The sequence below is a fragment of the Bos taurus genome, chromosome 7, assembly GCF_002263795.3.
Source record: "Bos taurus isolate L1 Dominette 01449 registration number 42190680 breed Hereford chromosome 7, ARS-UCD2.0, whole genome shotgun sequence".
Taxonomy (NCBI): Eukaryota; Metazoa; Chordata; class Mammalia; order Artiodactyla; family Bovidae; genus Bos; species Bos taurus.
Window position 1 is genome coordinate 88,183,608 of NC_037334.1, and position 27,953 is coordinate 88,211,560.

The 27,953-nt window shown below is 42.9% G+C and overlaps 1 long non-coding RNA gene and 1 other non-coding gene across 4 annotated transcripts in view; both read right to left on the reverse strand.

The window, feature by feature from the left end:
* LOC100616526 (uncharacterized) overlaps nucleotides 1-27,953 on the reverse strand; it is a 242,730-nt gene that overhangs the window by 212,315 nt on the left and 2,462 nt on the right. For 2 of the 3 annotated variants that reach the window (NR_038196.1, NR_038197.1), the window contains 2 exon segments: nucleotides 18,530-18,657; nucleotides 16,615-16,664 (listed from right to left, as the gene is read on the reverse strand). This is a non-coding gene — a long non-coding RNA (uncharacterized lncRNA). 3 annotated transcript variants of the gene reach the window in all.
* On the reverse strand, nucleotides 12,399-12,485 carry MIR9-2 (microRNA mir-9-2). The gene has a single exon (NR_030834.1). It is a non-coding gene; the product is annotated as a microRNA mir-9-2 (primary transcript).

Consider the following 27,953-nt stretch of genomic DNA (forward strand, 5'->3'; position numbering starts at 1 on the left):
ATCCATAAGGCAATAGCTATCTCACAAAGATCTACCTCTTATTTAAATTCACTTGTCATTTTATCAACAAATAATCACTGCGCATCCATCTACTAGGTGTCCAACACTGTTCTAGGTGCAGGATATTCAGCAGAGTCAGACAGGTAAGATCCCTACTCTACAAACCTTATATTCTGAGTTTCTATGCAAGGGTGAAAAGGAGTGGGCATGACAGACAAACAATAATACTGGTTACAAGGAGGATAAAATAAGAAATTGCAATAAACATTTTTCAAGTTAGAGAACATACACAAAATGCACATCAGGAGCATTCTCTTACACAGTGGACTTACATATACTGCATTACTTAACTAGATAAATAGATAGGTAGATAAGCTATACAGATATAGATTCATATCTACATATTTAATCTGCATAGTCTAAGACCAAACACCTCATGGTTATTCTCTGACCCACAGTGAACAAAGGAAATAGTGTCCCATTTTCAAAAAAATAGATTACTCATAAAAGTAAAATTTTATATGCTTAATAGATAGGCATTTTTATTATAGATGCTTTATAAGCCAATTACTAAATATAATTAACAGAATCAGTAAAATGTTCCAAATGAACTTTTAAAATATTCATCAGTTTCAGTTGACAATATATATATACACATACAGTATACACTCATCTGCTCTGAATTTTAACTATGCAAATTGTAACTAAATTCTCTATATAAATACACATAAAACAAATAGTCCAATGAGTATAACATAATAAACAACAAATTTTACATATGGTCTATTTTCAGTATGGTTTATACCTCTTCTAAAATACATTTAGAATCACCTGGGGTTTTCTGGTCAATTGTCTCTCACAAAATGTGGTAGATTATATAAACTTCTAAAAGATCATTTATTACCATTATATTAAATATCAATTCATATTCCAAAAAAGAATGTTATACTTCAAAATGCATGAGTAAAGCCCACTTTCATTGTTAATGCATCTATACACATTTGTATACATGATTTCATAAATACGCCACTGTATTAAAAAATACACCCTCTTAAAGACATTTAAATTGGCAGAAACGCTTTTTAAAAGCATACAATTAATCTGTGATCATGACAGGTATGTGTAGACTAGAGAATTAATGAAAAGCAAAGCATCTTAAACTAACAGGTTTTTAATGTTATCAATTTGATTTTTCAAGAAATACATGTCATTTATTTTCAAAATGAAATTATAGCAATACTTTCTAGAGTCTATGAATTGTATTTAAAATAAGATACTCATAACTTTCAAATACTGCTTTTACTAGTCATCACTTGTCATTAAAAGTAACTGTAAATTTGAGAGCTTTCTAATAATAGCCTTTAATTAAACCAAGGACTGTTAGAGGGTTTCCATTGCCCTTTGAAGTTCTTAATTATTACTTGTATCCAGCCTTTTATGGTACACTTAAGGTTAAATTAAATAATTTAAACATACCTTGAAAAGAAATATGAAGACTTTTGCCTATTTTAATTAAATCTCTGAATTTCAGGATTTGAAAATAATAACATATGTTTTGATTTTTTTTCATGGCCGAATGGTAAAATGTTCGCTATATTAAACAACAACAAAAAAAATGGTAGCTTTTTATGGGACTAATCGCTAAGCAGATGCATGTAAATGAGCTATTTTCTATGCATGGCTTCCAAAAGTGCTAATTAAATAGTTGGTATTCAAGGCTATGCTCGCTCATTGTTTAGTGACACACAAATCCAGCGATGTGTGCCAGCAGACATTTTAAGTTGAATGTTTTCTCCTCTACGGCCTTTGTCATGAAATGGTGGCACCATGATGAGAACACTAGTGTAAGCAAAACATTGAAATATGCTTTAATAATGTTTTAACCATGTAGTGACACCAGTCTAGTTTTCTAATGAATTTTTAATTTCTTTTTTCTTATAAGGGTGGTATGAGTTATCGCTGATGCATATTAAATCATATACATGAGTCATTTTCTCCAAATTTGCATAAAATGGCTAAATGCTAATGCACCAAATGGAGCTTACTATATGTGGTACAGCACATATTCCCTTGAAGATTTTCTGCAATCAATCTCCTGTATTTCATTAGCAACCAGATAAGGTGTGGTCTGCAGAATAAAAAAGAAAAGTGTGTAGCTCATGAACTTACGAGGCTTCAGATGATTTCTACATGGTGATTAGAGTGGATTCTGCAATTAGAATTTATGTAGGTAAAACACACGCGCGTGCTTCTTTTAAAGGCACAGTGCAACAAGAGTTCCGAATACAGCCTTGCAATGCTGAACAATGAAAAGGCACCGCTCAGTTACTGTGCTTTTCTATAGCTATAATTAAATGAAAGAAAGCCATACATTAAATCTAGTATCATTCGATTGTGTAACCCTTAGTCAAATTTTATGCCTCAAGATTACAACTTCCCTACTATGTTTATAAAGGAACTTTCAAAAATACCGATGGGTGAAATGTTTTTGTTTGCTAACTTTTCCCTTTCTCCTTGTCCAGGAAGGGTGAGGAATTTTCTACACTAATATTTAATGCAGAAACATGATTTCTTCTGTCAACAATATACCCCTCCTGAACTGATATTAAGATCACATGCCACAAAAATCGCATCAGATCGATAGTATTATTGGGCAAACCACAGATATTTCCTTGAAGGATAAACTTGCTGCATACTCTACTCATCAACCCTTTCTCATCTCTCCATATTTTCACCATCTGGAATATTTTTTAACCTGGTACAGAAAAAAATGGGGAAGGGGATAGCTATTTAAAAATAAATGTATGCTTTACCCTACAGTTATTTTGAATTAGTCTTGATAAATAATTAAGGAATGCATAATATATTATTTAGATGCCATGGTCTTAAGAATTTGAGTGGTATTTCAAGTACAATTATAGTCATTTATTTATCAGTAGAAAATTTACATAATCACACTTCAAAATCCAGTGGACTGGAGAGATATCAGAAAGACACCCATGAATGTGGTAATGACTCTGAGCATTAGATTAAGTTAATAATGTATTGATGCACATGATATTCTAATATCTACCACTGCAGCATTTGATCACTTAAAATGATAAAAGCATAAATATTTTTCTCTTTGCAAACTGCACTTTACACCAAAGGGCTCTTCAAGGTATGAAATGCAATTGGAAAACTCAAAATTGAATTAATCTCTAATAAAATGGAGCTAGCTAAATTTAACTTAAATAGTGCCAGATTTCTGTTTCTATTGGCTAAGAAAATAATTTTGCATTAATCATAATTATTGGTCAACAAAAAACAGTGTCCATATCATATATTTTGAATTGACAATATAGACCTTAAGGCTGAACTCCAGAAAAATGACAGAAATTCAAGTTCTCTCCTTTGTCAGTGAGCACAGCATGCAAATGGAGGGATTACCTATTGGAAAAGTAACTTTCTGCTAACTCAGTCATGCTATGAGTTCTTCCTTAGCAGCCAGTCCATCTGAGACAAATTTAGCAGAAATATATGCAGTATTTGTACTGTGCTGTTTGAATCATTGGAAGCCCATGTCTATCTGCAAACTCAGATTTTAGACTATAATTGAGCATGAGTCTTCAGTGTGAAAATCTAAGCTACTCAGCAATTTCTAACCTGATTTGCAGACAGCTAAACTTTTTATTTTTTTATATTAATCTAAGTATCCACAAATTGTCAAGAGCTACTGTATAAGACAATGCAAATACAAATTTATCAATTAATACCTTCTTCCTTGCTGTCTAGGCATTTTCATTACCAGAAGCACTCAAGAGACATATACTACAAACTCTAAAGATCAAGACCTTTCAAATTATGTTTCTTCCTTTCTTTTCAAACCCACTTGTCATGAATGAGTCATGGCAATAACTTCATATTAAACGTTACTAAACAGTTTTCAAGCTATTTCACAGATTGTACAACATCCCCAACTTCAGACTCCTGTCAATGCTAATTTAACTTTGTATATAGATTATATACTTCAAGGATAATTCAGTACATTAGGATAATATATATTGAGCAGCTACTATGTGCTTTCTTTTTTTTTTTTTTTTTCTTCTGGCTGCAGAAACCAGGGATCTAACTAACACCTCCTGCACTGGAAGGCAGAAGTCTTAACCACAGGACTATCAAGGAAGTCTCCAAACTGTGCTTTCTAAAAATAAGGCCTAAATTCCACAATTTGAGTTCTTCTCAAAGACTATTACATTCATGCAACAGTTTCAGATACCTTCGTAATTCTCACTGAATTAAAAATAAGAACTAAGTACACTTCTATTATTATTATACAAGAGATGTAGCTCTGACAAGAAGTAAGTCCATGGATTCTGAATTTCAATGATATTAAATCTATTATTGTCTTCAGGAAAGCATTACCTCCAAAGAAATTATAGGAAGTTTATTACAGCAGGTTTGATAAATACATAAATTAATTACATTTGAGATATTTATTCAATGAAAATATTTCTTAATCATACTTGTTAGAAACTGTTCCATTCTAGTAAATCTTACTTATATCTATATCTGTGTGTGTGTGTGTGTGTGTGTGTGTGTGTGTATGAAAGGGGGGGTTATATAAGTACATAGATTTTTTTTTTCTCTGAAAGACAAGGATTTAGAGACATCCTGAACAATATTCTGGAAGTCATTTTTTCATGGACTGATTGAGAAAAAGTGTTTATTAATATTATTTACACACATCCCTTTTCCTAAGAAAATTATTTACAGGTTTTCACCAATTATTAAAGTGATTAGCATCTATAGTTATTTCCAAATCTCCCACTAGCAATTACGATATGAGGCATAAACATTTTAACTTTGTCAAGTTTGAATTTAAAACTAAACAAGAAACAAAAAAAACCCTCCAAGAACCAGGTTGCAGTTGAAATTCTCCCATAGCTTGTTTTCCCAGGGCCAGTTACTATTAAAAGAAACTCTGAGAACATAAGAAATCCGTCAGACAGCTACTTAGTGACACAACCAAATGAATATTGCTCTGTGAGTGTTTTAATAACGCAGCATTTTGGAAGCGTTTTCCCAAGATTATTTCTAATTGGCCCTGTCATAAAGTGGTCGCAAACTGCCTTTACAACAGTAATCCGTTTGAAACCAGTTGTGCAAGCCTATGACAGAAAGCTGTTAATAATATGCTTCGAAATTTACCTGTGAAATACTGAGCTTGACTACTTTTGAAAAAGCAGAACTGAAAGTAAACGGCCTCTGTAATGCACACCCACTGGCAGCAGAAAGGGACCACCTTTGGACTCCCTCACCCTCACCTGAGCTTGCAACAGACATTGATGCACCCATTGGTTAGTGGAATCAAACCTGTTTCAACATATAGGCAAGTGCCCTTCAGTGTCACTTAAGCACAGCCCGTGGGTGTGGCGAGTCCAAATACACCGTGAAGCCTGGGCCCTCATCCGGGTGCTCGTGCCCACCCAGCAACAGGGCCAGAATGGTCCTCAGGGTCCCAGCACGAGTGACCGTCACCAGAAAGGAGGGCAGGAAGGCCCCTCCTCTTTCCCAGCCCCACCCCAGGGCCGAAGAGCCAGACCTGAGCCAGGCGAGGTGGATTTAGTCCCGTTAGAGTTAAGATGGTATCATTAGCTGCGCACAGCGTGACTTCCTACTAATCCTCTCTGCAACTTACAACAAGTTTAAATGTCCATGCATGATGTTATTAACTGGCTTTAGTAAGTGCTTAAGACCCAGATCTCTTTTTAAAGTAATCACTGAACAAGTTCTACTGTATCCACCCAACAAGGAGATTAATATTTCCAGCAAATCTGATAGGGGAAGATGCTCTCTGAGTTCGTAATGGGCCATGGGGGTAGAGCTGCAAGTTGATCTCCGGAAGGGTCCAGAGTAGTTTGGGCTCACCAACCCCCTCTTTGGATACACAAAACTTCTTCCCCCAAGATCTTCCCCCTTGGGGTGCGGGTGGGGGTATCTTTCCGTTAGCAGCTTTTCAACTAGGCTAAAAATTGCGGGGGTGGGGGGTGGGAAACACAATATCTTCATCATTAATATTGATCATACTCAGGAAAGATGCCTGGGCAGAACTAGAGAAACTGAGGGTCAGCAAAAGACAATCACAAGTGGCCTGCTAGCCTGCAGAAAGATGCTTGGGAAGGCGGAGGCCTGCCTACAACAGACCTCCAGGCGTGACTAAACCCCGACGACACCCCCATCCGCAAGTCCAACTCCCCGGATTCCCAAGCAACCGCAGTTCCCAGCTGGCGCAAAGACAGGGCCGAGGTCGTGGGTGAGGGGCCGAAGGACACACAAATCAAAACACACACACCGGCCCTCGCGGACGCAACTCTGCGAGCCAGGCACTGGAACGCTGGCCGCCGCACCCTGGCAGTGGAGACCGGCGTCTGGCGGTCTCCAAACTCTGGAGGGCGGGTTCTGCAATTTGAGCTCGTGCCAACTTTGGAGGCCTCCTAAACCGGCGCCCCCCTGCCACAGCGCGCCCCCGGTCGCCCCGCTGCGCGGCAGCCCTGAGCGCGCGCTAGCCCCGGGAGCGCGCGCGCCGGCGCACCAGCTCGGGCAGCTGGGGCAGCCGGTCTCCCGGGAAACACCAATCAGACGCCCGCTTTCAGGCCCTGGCCGCGAGCTGCCGCAGCTGCAGGACTCTAGCTGCTGGCGGTCACCGGGAGGCGTCGTGCTGCCCGGCGGCCGGCCGGCTGCTTTCGTCGCTGCCACTGGCTAACCCGACCACTTTCGCAGCCAGTCACAGAGTCTGCTGTCTCCCCTGGCGTGTACCGCCCACGCCAAGCACCTAGCGAGGCGGCGGCTAAGCCTGGCTATTTTTAGATCTCAAGAATACGTAGGGCTAGAGCTCGGCTTAAAACCCAGTTCAACCAACCAAGCACAGTGATGTGCTTGTCTTTGAACAGATATGCCTCAGCACTACATTATTTCCCTGAATAAAGTCGATTATCTTCACTTTTTAAAGTCCTACCCTCCTGTGGTCTGGCAGTTGGCTGCAAAGCAGAAGGTCACAGGCTCCCACCTCAAAGATGGTCATCACCTTTCTAAGGAAGTGCACTAAGTCGCAGCTCTGATTGAGGGTGAGCAGATATTCCTTAGCAATCATAGCTGTATACTTTTCGTTTTCATTCACCATCTTTAGAATTAATTCCACAATAAAATTGAACAATTCCCAGGAGGGATGAAATGGATTCTCAAAGCAGATGAGAACAGAGGTTTCTGCTGACTTCTGTACTAGGTTAACTTGTGCTAAGAAACCAATGAACACAAAAACAGGATAACAAGGCCATCCATTAAAATCTGGAGACACTGAAGAACAACCTTACATGCCCCATCGCTGTAGGACCTGTTTAACTGTCTCAAAGTACCAGTGTTAAAAACAATTGACCCAGTATTATGGATGACTTTTTACTCAGCAACTTCTAAAGGACACCTTGCCTCCTGTTGCCCAATTCACCACCTGCAGCCCCAGCACCCTTCCAAGTGCAGCATCATATTATGGTGTGTTTTACTGTAACTAATTAAGGAAAAGCCAAGTCTTAGCAAGACAGAGTGGGGAAAGGTTATCAATATTCTTATCAGAATGGCATTTCCAGAGATACAGATCCATAGAAAAAACCAGGTATATAATTACACACTCTCTTTAATACATTTTCTAGCCACATTGGAAAATAAAACCTTTGGCTTCATCTCTCTCCATTTTTAAAAAGACAAATTTCATTGAATTCTAAACTGTCATGAACTGTTTATATGTAGTCTATGAATAGGAAGAACGTTTATGAACTTGAAATGCACTTATCCTTATCTCGTACTATTTAAGTGGTTTCTTAATTTTCATCAAAGGCTACACGAAATCAAATTAGCATTTCATATTTTTCCAAATAAGAAAATTATTTTAATTTAAAAAATAAACACAGAGCACAAGTAGAAGAAATTTAGTGTTTAAGAAGATTTAAAGAAAGGCCACTTGGGGAAAATAATTTATTTTGACTGTAAATAATGCATTGATCTCATTACTATGCACATTAATGGTAACTGCACTAGGGGGCTGATACTGGTAAGTATATTCATTCATATCCTGCAAGGATATTGCAGAAGTCTTCCCATATATCTTTTTTTTTAATCTCTCATTTCCATTCTTGTTGTTGTTTTGGATTTTTCTGTATGGCTGGTTTTATGTTATATCCTCTATAGTTCTATTATTGAGTGACTTTTCATTGTTAATTTTCTTGTATAAAGTAGGACAAGGAAAATAAGTTGGTTATATCTTTATATTTACTTTTACAGGTGTCATTTTATCAGCCTATTTCTAAGGATTTCATGAAAAGATTCTAGATGTCAAAACCTGCAGTTAACGTTCCTGTTTAGAAATACACAAAATAATACCTTTGACGTCGGCAACTCAGATGTATTATTCAGCAAAACAGCAATTACTCATTGTTTTGCACTTACATGTTAAGAACTATGCGACACTTGGTGACACAATAACAAAATTGCAAAGTCAATTATATTTAAAATAGACATCCTAATAAAACATACACAACCAACTCCTTTTACTCTTTTTGAATTGTTTTGTTTCCTTTTTCTGACTGTTTACAGTCAAATAGATTGTGTGAACCTTAAACCTAAGTATAATAACTGATTCACACACATCTTGAAAAAGAAAAGTTAGAAAATGGGGAGGGGAAGTAGTATAAAAAGAGGTGTATTCCTGAGGGCACCAGATTCCAACTAGGGAGGTTCCAGAATGTCATATATTTTTGGAAATGTACATCTATGATGTTCTTTTGCAATGTCAATCATAGTGGCAAACTTGAAAGAGCAATGTCTGCCAAAACTTAAAGCACCATTTAAGCTAGATCCATACCAATAATTCTCAGCAGAACTAAAGCAATAAAACCCAAGGAGAGTGTCTTCATGTTTAAGAAACCAGAGTTTCAGGTGGGACGAGTTGTTTGTTTCTACTTTAATTGCACCAGAAGCATTTTTGCAACTTGAACTTCCCAGTAATGAATTCCACTTCTGAACCCAGCCTACAGCCTAAATTGAGGTTCCCACCAGAAAATTAAAATGTTTGTCTGGATAAAATAACTTCTAAATGAACTCTCTATTTCTTTTCATTTCTTTTTGTATTTTCTGCAATGTAGCCCCTCGCAATGATATTAGTTCTAGTGTGGGAAAATATTATAATTGAGATCTGGTAAGTTATTTGCAGACTTCAAGTTTTTCTTTACACTGTGCTGACATTTAGTACAGCCCTGGTGAGGAAAACAATACTACCATTCATAGCTCTAGACGTAGATTTCAATCGACTTAAGCGGGCACAATGAAACTTGGTCATTCACTGGTTACCCATATTGTGTTCTCAAATTTTCTCTCAGCAAAAGTATAATGACTCAGTATTGTATGGTTGCATAGACAAGGGCTCGGAACAAGAGACACTAGTTTTGTCTGACGGTGTGAGAAAGTCGTGAAGGGATCTTTTCTTCCAGATGGTGTTAAATTCAGCTGCCTTTTTAACATTGGCCTTGCACAGCAATCTGCTGCTCCCCTTTCACAAAGACTGCGCTTGGTTCCCACTAGTTAACATGCATGCTCACGCAACCTGCAACTTCACTCCAACTGTTTTACAATGCAGTGGTATGCTAAATAAACTTGATCCGGTTTCTGCCAATGTTAAAACTAGCTTTCAAAGAACTACTTAACTGATATTTACACTTCTTTTGACTTAAATGTACATGCCTTTGGAATATTTCAGATTTCAAAGAAATATCACCTTATTATAAGGTCATTGTAGAGATCACCTCGGACACCCTTCAGACCCATGCTCAGATACAGTACCTCTCTTCAACACACACAAATAAAACAAAATGTCAGAAGTTTGATGTGTAATAGAAAAAAGAAAAATTGGGACATGTTGCAGCAAGAGCAGTGGAACAGCAAAAAATAAAATGAAAATAATAACATTGAAATGTATTTTTATTGATCGATAAGTCATGTAACATTAGTATGATACAAAGCAAGTTTGATATGACAATGGCAAACACATAATTATAATATTGTTTATTTTCCTTAGATGTTATATTTAACACATTTACATAAAAGACCAAGATGTAGGCAAAAGCTTCAGTAATTTGACTCCATTGAGTGCTTTCAGTAAACAATAGGTTTCCCCAGCAAACATCTTATTGCCTTAATTGAACCTCCTTGAGAAAGAAAACCACACACTTTGTAATGTAAATGTTAATTGTAGTAGACAATGGTTCTAGGTAAATAGCACCCCTGGACATGAAGTAAATGAAAGGAATACAGGCACTTAACAATGAAAGGTTGTTTGCACAAACAGTGCTTCAAAGGTAAATAAACAAGGGTCTTCTCAACGGTCACTACAGTAGTAAAACTTTGGCACGTGTTCAGCAGCCAAATTGAGAATTTACATTAATAAAGTCTCTCAGAGTTTCTAACTGAAACTAACAGTGGTTTCACAGGCTTCACCAGTCTGCAGTCATATAAGGATTTGAAACTACAAAGGAAAATGTAATGCTTTTGAAGAAAAACTGTATGTTTGGGATTTGGGATTGCTAGTAATCTAGGCCACATGGAAGGTAACAGGTCATTCCAGACATTTTGTAATGCAAGGTTTGTATTTATATTTAAATACCTATAGAAATGTTTGCTTGGTGACACATGTAAAAATGTAAGGATTTCTCTAAAAGATTACAGGGGGGAACCTCTAAAATGCCAAAGTTTCTCCTGAGCAAAGTCACTTTTTTAGATTAAATGAAAGTGGGTGTTTAGAACACATTTAGCTGGTCCTATATCAGAACAAACTTTTATTGTGTTGTAATTAACACTTCAGGTTGAGGATTTTATAGTTTCACTTCCAGTGCATGCCTACTAGCATAATTAGGCCAAGTTCCTAGATACATAATGTTCAGATGTAAACAGCCTGATGAAGTGATCATAACGTCTGTTATACAGAGATACATATTTTTAAATATAACCCACCCAAAACAAAAGCCAGAAAAGGTGGTCCACCAGGCCAAAATGAGGGACTGAGAATTTGACATGAGGGGCAGGAAGTAATGGCACTTTGGGGGGGGGGGGACTGTTTTCTACTAGCTTTCCTTACATATTAAAAATCTCAACCGAAGAAAACAGCCAGACTTAATAATGGCCAGATTAAACAGCGATTATAAAATTAACAGAAACAGACAGTACGCAGCAGCTACAGACCAGTTGGCGCTGCCATTTGGGAGGCTGCAGATGGCTGTGGGTGGGAAATGCCTCTACTTTCTTAAGCGATGGAGATGAGTATGGTGTGTGCACTTGATGTTTTTTTCATACCCCCACCCCCCAACAGGGCTGTCTGTCATAGGCTGCCGGGCCCCGCTTTACCACTTGCCCCCGAGCGTGGGAATCGGAGCGTCCTGCCGTTCACATCTCCCGCATTCCGTTTAGTGGAATCAATTAGGCAAGACAGACCCTCAGATTCCCCACCCCCTTTCCATTTTTGTCAGGTCTATATACGTCCTAATTATTTCAGTTTGGGATGCCAGAGCTGTTTCCTGGATAGACCTGATCATCCTTAAACAAAAAGAGAGGAGGCGCACACGTGGGTTGTGGCGTAAATGTCACTTTCATTTCCAATGCTAGGCGCAGAGTAAGACAGAACATTTTTTTAACACTTTGACAAGAGGGGAGGCGATCTCGTCTCCATCATGTCTTTCTGCTTCAGTAGCTTCCTCAAGGAAACCCTCTTGGAACAGAGAAGCATCTGTCCTTGTATTTTGAATAGAAGAATAAAAATCATTCTTTGCTTTTTTTTTTTTTTTTTTTTTTTGCATTTTTCCTCCTAGCTTTCTGTACTCAGTATCCTCAGTAGATACAAATTATTAACCTTCCAGCTCTAATTTCATATAATTTGACATACAACCCCAATATATGCAGTTTCCAAGCATAATCTTTAAATTTTTCAGGGGAGGGGTCTCAGAAGGGAACAGCCTAAGTCTACATATATAGGGAATCATTTACAGACTAGGTACCAGACATCTCTACAACAGCTTTCCAAGAAAAAAAAAAAAAAAAAACCTCCATATGTAAACTTTTGCCTTAAAGTAGGACACACTACATGTGCCCCTTTACTCATTAGCACTATACAAGTCTCCTTTGCAGCTCCAACAACCTCTAGCAAAATATCTCCACCTTTATGTTTTGGCATACGTGCGTCGCTTAATTTCCTCTCATCCCATCTTTCATCATAAGGCAAAAACGAACACAAAAACAAAGTTAGATTCAATAAGTATTCCTGACCTTTCCGGTTTTTACTGTCTCTTGGTTGTCGTTCATTCTCACACGCTCCCCGGCGACCTTGAAGGAGTTTTTACTTTCGGTTATCTAGCTTTATGAAGACCAATACACTCATACAGCTAGATAACCAAAGATAACAACTCGCTTCCCTCACAGCCTCTGTCTTCTTCGGCCCATACTCCAGGTGCGAATCTTTCCGGCAGCACCGAAGAGTAGTCCTCCAGGACACTTTGCCGCGCAAAAGATGCCTCCTTGTATGTAAATATGACCTGGTTTCTGTCTGTGTGTGCAGCTAAAACATCCAAACGAGAGCTGTGGCTTTCAAAGTTTATTCCAAACTTTTTTTTTTCTCCTTTCAGCAGGTAATCTCCGGCAGCGTTAGCCAACAATTCATCTATCAATATCAGAAAATAAAACCAGCTATTACGGTGCAGAAAGCGGTTACGAGTGAGCAGCAGCATCAGTCCCTTCACAGGCCTCTATTTGCATTGTAAATTGCTTCATTCTCACGCAAGACTCTTTAGCCTCCCTCTATAGAGACGTGTAAAGCCAAAGGCAATTTCCAGCGCAGGTTAAGGAGGAAGGAAAAAAAAAATCCCATTCTATAGAAGAAGTGACAGCTGATTCAAGGATCTGCTCCGGATCCTTTGGGGTAGGCACCATGAGGTTTTTTACCAAGCGGTGGCAGCTTGATTGCACATATCTTGTGCGTGTGTGTTTTAGGGGGAAGATCCTCGATTTCACAGGGCTTCTAGGCTGGGGAGGAGAAGATGCCGTCTTGCTGGCGTGCTGCTGCCCCGGGTCTGAAAGAAGGAGAAAAGGGCCATCATTGGAGGGGCTTTCACTGCCAAAATGTGGACCAGCCCGGCAAGGTCAAAGGTTCGAGACCGCGGGAGACCACGGTAATGATGATGTCATGAGAAATCTCAAGTACACGGTTATTGATATGCATCAGTGATCATCCAACTGCCCCACGTCTGCTGCCCAAGCAGAGGTAGCGGCAGCAAAAGCGGCGGCGGCGGCGGCGGCGGCGGCATTGCCACAGCCCTGTTTTCTCAATCAACAGCTCTTCGCTAGCACTACCGCCTGCTCCTGGAAAAGCAACCCGCGGCCTTTTACCTCCTCGGTGCTAGTGTAGATCGCTCTAATATCCAAAGACTGGAAGAAATCTCTCTCTAAGGACAGATAAAAGCATTTCAGATCTGGGGAACGTCTTTACCTGCGTTTCTCTTCTGGCAGATTGCATGGGCAGGCAGATGGAAGGCACTTTGCGATTGCTTAAAGCAGGGCCTTGCTTTCTGGGGCTGGGAATCAGATCTGTATTACGCAGTGAGTCCATGTGTGATTACATTGACAATTTGCTCTGGTGGTGTGTTTTTAATGGCTTCACAGCTCAGACATGTTTTGTATCTATGTACCGTGGCGATAGGGCATCATATTTTGTTCTGTAAGTTCAAAGTGAATGCTCTAAGCAAGCCGACTTCATCCTGGATTTTTTTTTTTTTAATAATTCTGTATACAGGGTGTGCCTTAGAACATAGCACAGGTAAAGACTGTAGCAATAGTTTCTAATGTTGTACACAACTCTGCTGTAATTAAAATGCTGAGGCTTTGTCTGTGGTTTCAAACATTAATTTTCACACAGAAGGGAAAAATATACTAGTCTTCCTTATGAAATTATTTTTAAAAGGATTGGTACCTCATTAAAAAGACAGATAGGACACCTGGACCTTAAGAGCATAACTCTATCCCCTTCCCCTTCCCCACCCCCACCCTTCTATCTAGAGAGGAATTTTGTTTAATTAATTAATTAGCCTCATCCTTTTCCTTAGGACTTTTCCAAGTGTGAATATGGCCACTTAAAGACCTCTTCTTCTATCTTCTCCATAATGGGAAGTCCATGTCTAATGCATCTATGATATGTACATTTCTAATAGTCAGATGTCCCTCAACAGACATTTGTCCACATAAGATACATATTCACCATGGGTGAACTTTATGGACTGTTATGAGTTATGCTTGGTGGTGTTACTATTCTTTAAATATATGCTACATGTAAACATCATAAATCTTCATATTCATTTCACACATCACTAGTTTATCACAATACTCTCATTTTTATAGGTTTACTATTTTCCCCATCACAAAAACACTTTCATAATTAATATACACTCTCATTAATTCAGTAATTTATTCATTTAAGACATGAGTGTGAATATGGCTATCAAATTATACACAGAGTACACATACGCAAAGCCTATAGAAAAGACTGACAAGAAAACCAGAATTGCTAAGAAAAGCCCCCAATTAAGAGTTCAGACAACAATATTACACCAATTAAATATGTAAGTTAGTAACACAGATGCCAACTTTCCTAGATTTTTTAGTAAGTTCCTTTTTTGGTAAGCATTCTTATCCTGATTATTTAGAAAAGACTAAGCTATGAAAATTGCTCATCTATTTTCCTTATCAAATTTTGGAACAGGAAGTACAATCAGAAATGGCTGCACTGGGTTATATATAAGACATGCCTGCAAACTAAATCAGAGAAACACACACCCATACAGTTACTATTCCTTCTTAAACTATGAGGCACAACATAAACTGGATAAAAACTGAATACATCACTGAGGCACATGACATTTTTGACATTATGTAAAACCCCAATGAGCTTTACTTCCTTGGAAGATGGAGAGTATTTTGGCCTTGATTTCCAAGACCTAGAAGCAGAATCATTAGTGATTTGGCATGTACTACATAAAGGAAGCATATGATCAGATTACTTCAATTCCTTAAGTCAAAACCCTACCAAATGTCAGTTATTTTTAGAATATCTCTTTGCTTTCTATATGTCTGGGTGGGGGTTGGTAAAAGTAGAGAGATGGAATGCATCTGTGTGTGTATCACCACCATATTTGTGTGAATTTGCAAATGAATATAACTATGCTGCCACATTTAACAATTAAATGCGTTTTTAGAACCCAAGTAAGTATCATTAAAGCCAAGACACTGAACATCTGAGATGCTTCTACAATTAGAAGCTATAGAATATACTGTCTTAAAACAGCATCTTCTATGGCAATGCCACATAGTCATATCAACTAACTCCAAGACTGGCCCCTTGCCTGTCACATATATTGCAGCTCATTTCAGAGCGCCCCAAAATGAATTTATCCAACATGATGATTATGGACAGTCTGTTCACTAGCTAATTAAATATTTTACCTCTCCATCATCTTTCAAGGTATAAAGAAATAAAAAATACATAGCAAGACTTAACATTGAGCACCTGGTTATTCTGAATATTGCCAAGGTTTATCACATTCATTTCAAAAACTGTATTACTATCTAGGATGTGAGAGAAGTTGAAACAATTGTGCTATTCTAAAGATTTCCAGCAATGTCTGCCACACATTGTTATGAGCAACTATTAACACCTACATGTTTTTATTTCAGTTATTTTTGCTTTTCAAAAAGCTATTTAGCTGAGTTACAGAATAGCTTTTTGAAATCTGCATATTGAAGGATATACTGAATTCATATGGCTTGCCTACTCATTCTCTAATAAATTCCCATTAATGACCAATAGATTGGGACGTGATTGTCATGCTTGTTTTCTAATCTTTTTATAGGTCTCCAGATGGCTGAAACTTGAATTGAAACATCCTGGTTTTCTTGGGAATAAACAATCTCTGCTTAAGTTAAAAGTGGAAAGTTATGATTTTCCACATATTTAGATCAGAATTACGTTATTCCATAAATGCAAATACATCAGGTTTGCCACTAATACGTAGAACACCTCTCTGAATCCTATTCAGACCTCTGCAGAGTATATAAAGAAATTGGCCTATCACTGAAATCCCTTTTTAATATTGAGTTTGTATGATTCTCATGAATGTAAACCACAGTCCACTAATATAGTCAAGACTACCATTTTCCACATAAAAGCCATTTAATTTATAGTGATCTCTACAGTTCAGGCAAGGTACTTGACTGGCTTACTTTCTAATAAAAGTGTCCTATTATTTCTTCTGTACACTGAGTTTCTTTTTTATTAGCAGTTAAGGTTATATTTGCATTATCCTTAATATATAATATAGACAGGAATACCTATCAGGAGAAAACTGCACATATGGAAACTTATATATTTCTGGAATTGTTTCTATCACAAGAATTGGGAGATATGCAATACACTGCAGGTCTGCCACCCAGTAAATAATACCCTATTTCTATTTTGCACATCACCTTAATTTTATCAAATGTAAAATTTTAAATTACCTTTGGTTGGTTGGATTATCTATTCATTTTATGCTTCTTTGTGGTCTCATCTGAAAAACAGTCAAGAAAACAAATGATCACAGTTTTATATATACATACACATACATATATAAAATCATGCCTAGATAGTTTCATTTAAAGTATTGCAATTACCACAATTCCTTAAAATGCCAACAGATTCCAGAAAACCCCAGTATAATATATCCTGTGCTTCAGCACCCACAGGGTTAAATATGCTAATTTGCATTTAAATGGAGACATGCATGATAATGGCAATGCAAAATATGCAGAATCTGGAGGGGTTTGGGAAATTAATTTTTTTCTTTTATTTTTAGCTTAGAAGAAAGAGGGACTCTTAAGAAACATTTGGGATTTGAACACTGTAACCTGCCATACAAAAGAGGAGGGAAGAGTTCTTCCATGTATGAATTTAAAGATTGGAACAAAGTCATATTTTTTAAATGTTTAAAGCATTGAATTTCCAGGCCTTTCAAACAATGGGAATCCCTGGATAAATATCTAATCCAGTAGAAAGATGCAAATAGTTTACTGTAAGGCCACAGCACGGTGAGATGTGCATTCATATCTATGGCTCCTGATTGGCTATTTCCTCCAATAAATCAATGAATAATGTAAAACCTGATTGCTGTAAAGTGGTGGATTTTTAAATTCCCTTCCCCCATCCCCCACGACTCAACATTCAAGAAGTCTTACACTCCCCAATATAGGTGCTTTTCTTTTATGATTTTTCTAAAATGCTTATTGTTATTTTGGAGAGGTGGGGTGGGGCTACTGTTTTTGCAAAATGAAAGTACAGCGCTGGTTCAATTATGCTGACTACGGGAGCTCATCTCTCTAGACAGCAACCCTAATTACTGGTGCCAAAGTGGGGAAGGAGTGTGGCTGGCAGAGGTAGGCACCACCGATAGGAGGAAAGGGGATCCGCCGCCGCCGTTCTAGGCCCAAGGCAGCCAGAGCGTCCAAAGTGACCCCGGCCGTGGCCGTGACTTGACAGGGCCTCCGGACTAACTTCTGATCAATTCCACTGCTGCCCTGACCCCTCAAGACAGTTCCCCATTCAAATACCGCGGGTATATTTGCAAGAGAAAACGTCTCAGACGCTAATGCAAATACACTGCCTGGGTTCCCACCGCCCTTGGTTCCCGCAGACAATTCCAAGCCCAGGAAGGAAGGTCTCGCCTTCCTCAGCGAGGTCTGGGCTCGGAGCAAACCGCAGAGACCCGGCTTTCGCTCAGACACCAGAAAAGTCAGAAGCTGAAACGCTCCAAAGTAACCGCGATGGTTGCATCTTGATGAATCTGAACTTGGGATAACCCTGCAAAGCGGCCTCTCGTTTCCCTAAATCCAAAAGCCCCGAGAGAAACGGGAAGTGGAAATCCACCGGTTCTAGTTAGACACTGTGCCTAAGTTTCCGCTAGAATCCAATCCGACCCTCTCACTTCATTGCCAGGTAATTTCAACTTTGAGGTGGTTAAAAGAATTATTTAAAACGCGAATCCTGAACCCAGGAACGAAAAAAAAAATTGCTCTAGGCTTAAGAGGGAAAAGTCCCACTATCGACAACACAAAATTACATACAACATTCCCCTTTCCACGGCGAAAATTTCCTGGCATTCTTCATTGGGGGCGGGGGGAGGGCGCGGGGGTGATCAAGCCACTGGATAATTAACAGTCCCGGCTCAGACAACTCACGAGATCAACAGGTTTCGCATCCGAGACACACAATCAATTAGCTAAAGCAAAGCCCCGGACTGGCCCTCGGAGCGGCCCGCAGCGGGGCTCTGCGGGCCCCGACTCGCGGGCGAGGCAAGGAGCGCGGGCGCCGGGCCGCGGCAGGCACGCTGGCCCCGCGCCGCCGGCCGAGTTGCCGCCTGCGGGCCGCGGCGATACTCACTCGCTCTCTTGGCTGCGCCAGGCAGTGTTGCCCCCCAATCCAGCTGGGTAGGAATCGAGGCGCCGGCCAGGAGACAAGATCCAGAATCACAGGGCAGCCGCAGTACGCAAACAGGCTCCTTTCGGCGTCTCCAAAAAAAAGAAAAAAAAAATATTTTTTTTCAGACCATCCCTCTCCTTAGCACATTTAAAACTGCCGCTCAATTCCACACGGTGATTCTTGCTTGATTGCGTCTAAAATAGTTTAAACGGATCTTCCCTCGTGGGGGGGAGAGAGAGAAAGGCGCAAAAGACGAAGAAGGAAAAAAAAGCCAACTTTTCCCCCCCACACCAGGCACTTGCTCCCTGAGCCTCGGAGTGGAGAGTGAAGTGGTGTGTGCGAGGCTCGGCAAGTTTTTGGGGGGGCTGTCCAAGGTCTAGTCCAGCCCCCTCTGCCGAGGAGGACGTGCTCTGAAACTCAACCAATTTCCCCACTGCTTTTGTTACTGATGAACTGAAGCCCTATTGTTCATCCATTGCCACGGTCTTTTTCAGTCCCCACACTACGTTCAGCGTTGCCAGAGATAATGAATTTGCACCCAAACCTCTCATAGTCCCCTCCTGACAGACGGAACAAATTAGAAATGTCTCGTCTGAAGGAGGCAATGGCTACATTTTCCTATTGTAGGAAGCAAAGCACACATTTCTTTGGAAACTTCTTTTGCCTTTCCTACCTTTTATTTCCTTCTCTCTTTTTTTTTCTCCAGTTTTTTTCCCCTTCTTTATTTCTTTTAGAAGCTTCTAAAACAGGATAGCCCTGTTTTGTTTTTCCAATGCACCATTTTTACGTAACTTGTAGATCTTTTCTATCTTCTTTCCTTCTTTCCTCTCCTTTCTAAGGACTCCTTTGCAATTTTATTTACAAACTTGGAGAATGACCTTTTGACTTGCAGACTTTTTTTTTTTTTTTTTTAAAGAAAGGTCTTTTGGTTCAAGTCCCCCTTCTTTCCTCCTCCCCCTCTTTTTGTTGTGGTTCTTAAATGTGTTTGGCTAAAGACAGCAATACATTATAAGGATTTTTATACTTTAAACTTCAAAGCTATTCAAAAGGTACCAGGGACGCTCCATAGGGGTTAGCTATTTGAGGGGGAAGAAAGTGTGTGTGTGTGTTCCAGGGAAAGAGGCTGAGAGATGTGGAAGGGTGTGGGTAGGAGTGTGCAGGGAGAGAAGGGTGGGAGCCTGGAAGGGAAGGTGGGCTTCCTGAGACGCGAGCCGGGATGCTGTCAGGGGTGTAGGCGCGACAGGGAGGTGCAAGAAGCCGTCTCACCGAGGGCTGCTTGCACCCCTGGGCCTGTTCGCGCGCCCCGGCCGCCCGCAGGCTGAGCGCGGGGGTCTGCGCGCGCGGGCGCCTGTTCCGAGCCTGCGCGCGTGCGACAGTGGGGCGGGAGGTGGGCTGTAAAAATTCAGACGAGTGGCCCGTATGTAAATGTGGCCCAAGGGGGAGCGGGGAGGAGGTAATGAGAACCGCGGGCGCGTAGCCCAGCCGGCGGCCCCCAGCTTTCCCGCCAAGTGCAGCCGGAGGACAGACAGCCATGCGTGTCCTTGGCGGGAGGGCCCCCGCCCGCCGCGCGTGCCCGCCCCCGCGCACACGCACACGCTCCCATAGCCGGCGTGGGGCCCGGTGGCCACGAGCATGTCAAGAAAACAAAGCTAGGGCTGCGAGAGGTGGAACGAAGAAACGGCAGCCTCGGCGGCCCAGAGCCGGACTAGGAAGCCGGTTCCGCGGCCTCCGGTGCCGCTCCGGCCTCGCCAGCCCGGAACCCAGGCCCTCCGCCCCCGGCTCCGCACCGCCCCAGCCCCCGCAGAGGCCGAGGACCATTTCTTAGCGGCCTAGGAGAGGGCGGCGGGCGGAGGCGGGGGCGGATGTGCGCCGGGTGGTGCCGGCTGCCCCCCACTGGGAGCGCGGGCACGCACCCGCGGGCGCGCGAGGCCGTAGTCTGGAGTCTGAAGGCCTCCCTGCCGCGTAGCCGCGAGCCGCTCCCTCCTCGCGGAGGCCGCCGAGCTCCAAGTGAAAAGTCCACCAGGCTAAATCCCGCAAGATTACTCCCGGGCCTGCGGCCACCGACTCGCTCGCACTTCAAGCTCCCCCCTCCCCAGACAATGTAAGGGCCTGGCCGTACCGAGACAGCCTTCTCTGAGCCACAACACCACCACCCCGCCCCCTTAAGATGGGCGTCACTCGAACTCCAGCCCCGGAGCGCTGGCCTAGATGGCTCCGAAGATAAGTCCCGGAGGTGGCTGTGGAGAGACGCTGGTCTCTCGCTCTTCTGGCTCACAGCGCCTGCCTCGGTGCTCACCAGCCCAAGCACCTCCCCAAAACACACACACACACACACACACACACACACACACACACACACACGACACTCCCATCACATTATAAAACGCACGCTCCAGGCAAGGCTGTTAATGAAGCCAACATGCTTAATGAGTGCACAGGTAAACAGGTATCGAAACGAGAAGCCCCCACCAGTCGGCTGGGCGATTTACCTCTCCCTACTGGAAACACGTGTAGTTTATCGTATTTTAGGAGTGATTTGCTCTTGTCTGAGGTCTCCCCCTCCTCTTCTTGTGGAAAGAAGCCAAAAAAAAAAAAAAAATGTTCCATTGTCAGAATCTTCTTTGTCTAAACATTGGTCTAAAAGCCTTGGGGAATTTGATTTGGTCTGTTATCTGTTGGTTTGGGTTTGTTGTTTGGGGGGTGTGCTGTTTTTCTGGGGGAAGCAAGAGAACGTGTGTTTGTTGGGCATGGAGGTGTAGGAACAGAGCCTGCGGTGCGGCCTGAAGGCTGGCGAGGCTGGAAGCCGAGCTGCGGAGAAAGAAGGCGGCCGTTCGTCCTCCCCCGGGGTCGACACGCGGGCTCCCCGGGCCCCCTCGGGTCTTGGATCTGCCACCGCCGTGGCCGCCGCCCCGTGCTAGCGGGCTCCGCCGGCCGCCGCTCCGTGTTTTCCCCCATCCCGGCTTCACGTTCAAGGTTTAGCTGCGAGGTCACGTCCATTGACGTCAGCTCCCTGTCTCCCTCTACGTCCGGCTACATTTACATACATCAAGGAAATTAGGGCATTAAAAAAATATGCAAATCCTGCGCGAAGAGGAGCCCGTGCATTCCTGGCGCGATCGCCTTTTATTGAAGCTTTTAATTAAAGGGGCCAGTTGGCGAGCCCCTGAAACAACCGCCAAAACCCCCAAAAGAGAAAAATAAACGCTGTAGCCTTCGGGAACGGTTGTTTCGGCTCCTGTTCTGTGGGCGGCTGAGGACCGCCGGCTGCCCGGCTCGGAGAAGAACAGGTTAGAGGAGGCAGCTCCAGCCCATGCATAATCAGGGCTCCGCGGCGCCTCCATTCTTTCCTCCTCCTCCTCCTCCTCCTCCTCCTCTCCTCCACCTCTCCTCCTCCTCCCGCTCCTGTTGGTTCCAGCGTGTATTATTTTTAATACTGATGCATATGTAAAGATATATTTGCATTTTTTTAATTCGTGAAAAGTTCAGGTTTATCGTTTTATTGATTCTCTCCCCCACTTTTTTTTTCTTTTTTGGTTATCTTCTGTCTCTCTGTCTCTCTTGTCCCTTTCTGTCTGTATGTATTTTTTGGCAAGTGTCTGCGGCTTTCTCTTGCTAGATGATATGTACAGTTGCCTTCCTGCTTCTGTTTATTTAAGGCTCCATATATGCACACCTGTCATGTATGTAATGCCAGCTGCATAACCTCCTGGTTTGGTCATAAAAGACACCTTCCCACCCCCCCCACCCCCCCCCCGACATATCCCCTTGATCGGCTGTACTGCCCATCGCTCAAGGCTCAAAGTTGGATTGTCTAATTAACTTCATATTAGCAAAACAGTTTGGGCCAATGCATTTGAGACAATGTATCTATAAAAGAAAGTAACTCCAAAGATGTCTCAAGAATTCTTGTGCTGATTAACTGAGAGGTATAGCATTCACCGCCCTATTGCTTTCTAGCATTTATTACAAAAAAAAAAAAAAAAACTCTTAAAATGTGTAGAAACAGCAACCGACAGCCTTCTGCAAGGAAGACATTTTCAACCATGTTGTATGTTGTACCTTTTCTGCTTCATTCAGAATTTACTGTTTCATTTTTATCTTAATATGAATGGAAACAAGGCATATTACCTTGATCGAAAAACATCCTTAGTTCTTGACTTTGGAATGAAAACAAATAAACAAAACAGTTTACTATATTAAGCCAGTTGACTTGTCCTAAAATATACAGGCCTTGAGTTAGATTTCAAGCAGTGGAAATCTTATTTATAGGGTTGGATTTTTCATTCTGGCAATATGTCTATTCAGCACAATGGCTTCTGAAAAATGTATCTGTATAAAGTCCACTTAAAAATTTTCCCCAAAGCTATCATTTTAAGAAGACTGAATCCATAATTGCATAGCCACAAAGAATAGCAAAAGGCACACATGCAGCTTATTCAATTAAACAAGTCCGAGTACATGCACAGGTAATTAGTTTTCTTATGAATGACTTACCTGCACAGATACTCAGGGTAAAGACTTACCCTCTCCAATGGCTTTCATGTATAAATATTCGTATGTGTTTCCACCCATTTTAAACATACAGCTCTATGCCATCTTTCATGTTAGACTATCCAGCGTCCATTTTTAGCACCCTTAATTCTTAAGGTATTTCCAGCCTTACCCCTGGCTGTAGTTTTTCCAAGCCTATACCAAAGTGCTCATATGATATGTCACCCAATAAAAAGTGGTCAGATGGCTACACGTAAAACATTTAAAAACGGAGATGCACTAATCCTTTAGGTTTCTCCTTGCTTTGCCATTTGTAGCAAGATTACCGTTTCCTAAAGTACATTTTCAACACATTTTATGAATAATTGCAGGTATTCCACAACTGGTTGCAGAATTGCCAGTTTCTTGGGGGAGGGGTGAGGGGCACCAGGCTGAGTGAAACAATTCCGAAGGTTAAGTGTCTCTTCGAGTTTGGCTGCAATTCAATCGTGCGCGGCGGTTTGTTCCTACCTGGACTCTGGCACATACCTGCCCGCCTTTATGCAGGGATCAGGACAAACGTATCAGCCACGTCGCAGGGCATACAGTGGCGGTGCATATATTTAGATGGTGGTAGCAAGGAATGTGTGCATGTAGGGATGTCTGTGCATGCATCTGTGTACAGACGTGCGCGTGTGTGTGTGCGCGCGCGCGCGCGCTCGCGCTGTGTGACAAGGGACACAGAGAGGTACACCTCTTATCTCTGATCTCTCCGTAATCTCCTTTTCTGCTTCTAATCTCCCTTATTGGCGCATGGTAGGAACCTGAAGCCTCTGAACCGTCATCGTCACTGCTGTGAGCGCGCTGTGGCTTACCCCAGGGGCCGGCGGCTCGGTGGCTCGCTGGTTCGGTGGATGTCGTGGTGGAGGGTGGGTCGCGCCGCTGCCGCTGCCGCTGCCACCGCGGGTCCGGGTGCTCTGTCCCAGCCCGGCAGCGGAGCGCACGGTGCCGGAGCCCCCTCCCACCCCGCCCTCACCCCCATCCTCCCCTCCTCTCTGCGCCTCCTCTCCTCCCCGCCCCCCCCGCCCGCCCCGTATTACCATATGGAGGCCGAGTCCTGCGAATCACAGCAGCAGCGGGCGGTATTTGAATAAGCCCCGCAACCCGCACAGACCCCTACTCTGCCGCGGGCAGCGTGCCCAGCGCCGAGGGCCAACACTCCGGCCGGTAACCTGTCAGCGGCTGACACCTCCCCAAAGTGCCCCGGGCGCGCGGGAGGGAGGGTGTTGGGCCTCCCACTTGCTACTTTCCTGTTAACTTGGCTGATAGGATCAGACAATAAATAAGGGAGGGGGGAGACAGAGATACATGCGGAAAAATGTCGGGGGGGGGGGTGGAGGGGAAGTGGAGAAGGGAGAGGAAAGAGAGGCGTTAGGGGGAAGGGGCGAGAGACAGGAGCTGAGAAAAGGCGGGGAGGGGGGGAGAGCTCAAAGGGTTGAGTGAAAGAGGGAGTAAAATGGGGAGGGAGTGGGGAAACGATGGGAGGGGAAGAGAGGCCCAAATATCCGAATTTGGACTTTCCGAGCTAAAAATACCACCTCACTGAACTTCGCAACCTCCAATTAGACACGTGTCTCCCCCTCCCACGTCATCGAATGATTAATTTACCATCTCAATCAGAAATAATTATTTAGAATTGTATAACAGATATAGGATTTAACGAAAGGAGCCAATTTGGTGAAACACAGCACAAGGCATGACATTTAAAGATGATGTTGGCCACCTCACATTAAAATTTTAAGGCTTGCTTTGAAGACTCAGACACTTGCCCAGCCTTGTCTTCTGAGGTGGCGAGGACGAGGCCCAGAGGCAGGAACAAGATGTTTTCCGAAATGTTTTGGACTTTGAGAATTTTTCTTTCTTTCTCTTTGGCATTTGATTGTTACGTTTTTTCTTCTACACGAATCGATTGCGTTTACCAAAATAAATTTTAAAATGTAGATAAAGTGTGGGTCTTTTAAAATTTTTACTGCAATATATCCCCACATCTTAACTGAGGATATGATTTTAAACATTGGTTTAAATACATAGCCAGTTCTATTTTTGCATACTAATTCTTTCAATAACTTGACATTCCGAACGTAGCGTTTTCAATACGGTTTCCTTCCTTCCTATCTTCAAATCAGAGCAGTGATTTCCCAGTACAAAATAATCATAATCATAATAAAATCTCCAGTCACCTAGAGGATGTACCCATTGTAAATATCCCTCTCGGTATTCGGAAGCCAACCCCCCCTCCCTTTTGAGACACACACACACACACACACACACACACACACACAAACGCTTCTGATTAATAATCTCTCACGCGGCACACGGAGGCCGAAGGCAAGGAGCCGCAGAATGCCGAGGAAGGGCGCAGAATTCTCAACACTTAGAATTTCAATATAGATTCCAAAGACCTGCTAACTGCTAGGTTTCCGAAGGGGAATAATACTTGGCAAGCAATGCTTTCGGAGAAGACGAGCACCTCCAAATACTGACTTCTTCCTGGGGCGGGGGAGGGGGGGCGGTCGCGGTTACCCCGCATTTCAGCGTACAGACGTGCGTTAGTTACAGATGGGTATAGGTAGGGAGCTCACGCATGTGGCCAGGCCCAGGTTTCTTTCTTTTTTCTTTTTAAGGCGATAAATGGAAACCAATCCACTCTTTCTGTGGCTGGTTCCCACGAAGCTGGGATTTCAAGCCTCTTGTTTATTTTTAAAGCCAGTGGGGAGACCCAGCTGAAAGCCCGGCCTGGGATTTTCACCAGCGCGGTCCCAGTGCACGTGGAAAGAAGAGAAAGGAGGGAGAGCTGGTGGCTTCGAGCCGCTTCCGTCGGGGCCTCGCGTTTCGCCCCCATCGGAGCCCTCTCTTCTTTCTCTCCCCCGAAGGCGCTCCCTGAGGCCGGCCGGTGTCTCTGCGGTTGTGGCCAGGTGAGCGAGCGGAAGGTCCCCGGGAGCGGGGGCGCAGCGGCCCTCTCTCGGGAGCGCCGGTGGGTCTGTGAACCCGCCCGGCGCGGAAGGCGGAGTGGCTCGGGGGTCCAGTGCGGGGCTCCCGGCTCCGGCCAGCAGGGGGACAGCGACACCTACTGGCCGCACGGGCACCGCGTCGGGGCCGTCGGGGCGACCCTGGGCGGCGGGTACCCGATGGCTTGGACTCCGGAGGCCGAAGGCATCCGCGCCCCAGGCTCGGCCCCGCCCTCGAGGCCTCGCCTGTTCCCCGGGGAAAGCAAAGCCTCCGCTTCTAGAGAATCCTAAGGGGTGAGGGGCGCAGGATGGGCCTGCACCCTCGCGAGGGCACACGCGCCCTTCAGTCGGAGGGTCTTTCTTCTAGGGAACCCGGGGTAACCCGCAGACACAGTTGGCCACTGTCTCCCGGTTTTAGGAGACATCCAGGCGAGGCTTGGAGCCCTGACCTCTCCTGGGGTTCATGACCCAAGGCCTCTTCTCCACCGCCCGGGTTTCAGTGCTGACTCAAGATGGTTATCTTTGCAATTAGGAACCAGAGACCATTCATTAGCTTCCATTAAGAAGGGAAACGTACGCGTCAAGGAAACGAACACACGCAGCGGTGGCTTCAGGCAGGCGGCCCGGGCCGAGCCAGCCTGCCTGCTCGCCAGCTTGGGGGCCCCCCTCCGGCGCATCCTCACCGCTGCCGGCGATGGAGATTTGGTAGCTTTTCTTCACGAATGATCATCTTAATTACACCGGAAGTAAAGGCAAATTGGGGGGTGGCGGGGATATTTTCAAGACCTCCGGGCAGATGTTAGATAGATACATCCTGCTAAATGGGAATGGGAATGCTTCCAAGCGAATGCTAGCTTCGGTAGGGAAAGGTGGGAGAGGGTGCCAAGGAAAGGCGAGGCCCGAGGAAAACCTAGCCAAGGACGAGGGTGAAAAGAAACCAGATCGGGTATTCCAGATTGCCTTTTTCTCCTTAGTGCTTTTTCTGCTCAAGGTAACAGCTATTTCCTCTGTAAAGATGTAGGTGGTTCTACACTGTGTGGAGGAAGTGGCTATCTCAGGCTCTTCTTGTTCCCCAGATACCTCCGTTTCCCGTTTGAGCTCTGAGGCTCACCTGGGCCTGAGAGTGATTCAGGTGTTAACTTCCTTAAACAATAAAATATATTCTTTCTCCTAGAAAGATTGGTCTTTTGAACTGATTTGAATCCTTGAGATTTTTTCCATTTAACATACTAGTCATTTAAAATTCCAAAAAAAAATTTTTTTTAAACGGCTCTTCATTTAAAGTTTGAGTTCATCTCGGAAGTTCTTTTCCTTAGCTTTAGATGCTAGTTGAAAATAGGGTGTGAAGTGTTTTGAGGAAAAGGGAAGGACGGTCTTGTTAGGGCTAAATTTTTGTCTGCATTCTCTACAGTTATAAAAGTTTTGATCATTCTGTTTTGTTTAAATAAAATTGGAATCCCTTAGGGCCCCTATAGTCAAGAGTTTTAGATCAAGATTTCTGCTTTAAAAAAAAAAATCTAAAATATTCATGGGGGCTGTTCTTCAACTTAGTTTTGCAAATATTTTTCTTTTTTAAAAATTTTTCTTCAAGTGTATCTGAACGTGTTCTGATAAAGTATGAATTCACATCCCAGAGCAGGCCCTTAGCAGTATGTATGATGTACAAACAAACCCATATTACTAACAATGAATAAAACAGAGCTATATTCTAATGGGATCTCTGTCAATGAATCCTCTACCCCACTGCATATCAAAGTCAACTTTTTCCTGGCACAATGGAAATCTTCATAGAACAGAAGATGCTTACAGAAAAATTAAATTACACTAGGCACACAACAAGCAACTGTGAATCAAACCGAGTTCAGAGGTATCTTTGGATACTGAAAGCACCTTGAAAAATGGAGGGA